The sequence below is a fragment of the Crocodylus porosus genome, unplaced genomic scaffold, assembly GCF_001723895.1.
Source record: "Crocodylus porosus isolate Cpor-Errol unplaced genomic scaffold, CroPor_comp1, whole genome shotgun sequence".
NCBI lineage: Eukaryota > Metazoa > Chordata > Crocodylia > Crocodylidae > Crocodylus > Crocodylus porosus.
The window spans coordinates 16,020,635-16,020,965 of NW_017728925.1; positions in this window are offsets into that span (position 1 = coordinate 16,020,635).

The window sequence follows — 331 nt, forward strand, 5'->3', positions numbered from 1 at the left end:
GCGAGCTGAGCAGGGATCTCCCGCAGGCGGCTGTGGCAGTCTCGGCGGGGGGCTGAGCAGGGAGCTCCCACAAGCAGCTGCAGCGGTGTCGCTGCTGGGCTGGGCAAGGCGCTCCCACAGGCGGCGGTGGTGGCGGTTCCCTCAGCGGGTGCACTGCCACACTCGGCGCGCACGTGCAGCCGCGTGTGCCCGACGTGTCGCTGACGGTCGCTGCTTTCCTCACAGGTAAATGGAGGGCAGGGGCAGGATGGAGGCTGCTGCCCCCACACGTGGCCAGGCCGGACCCCTGTCAGGCGCGCGGCCCGCCGGGAGTTTCGCGCGGACGCGGTTG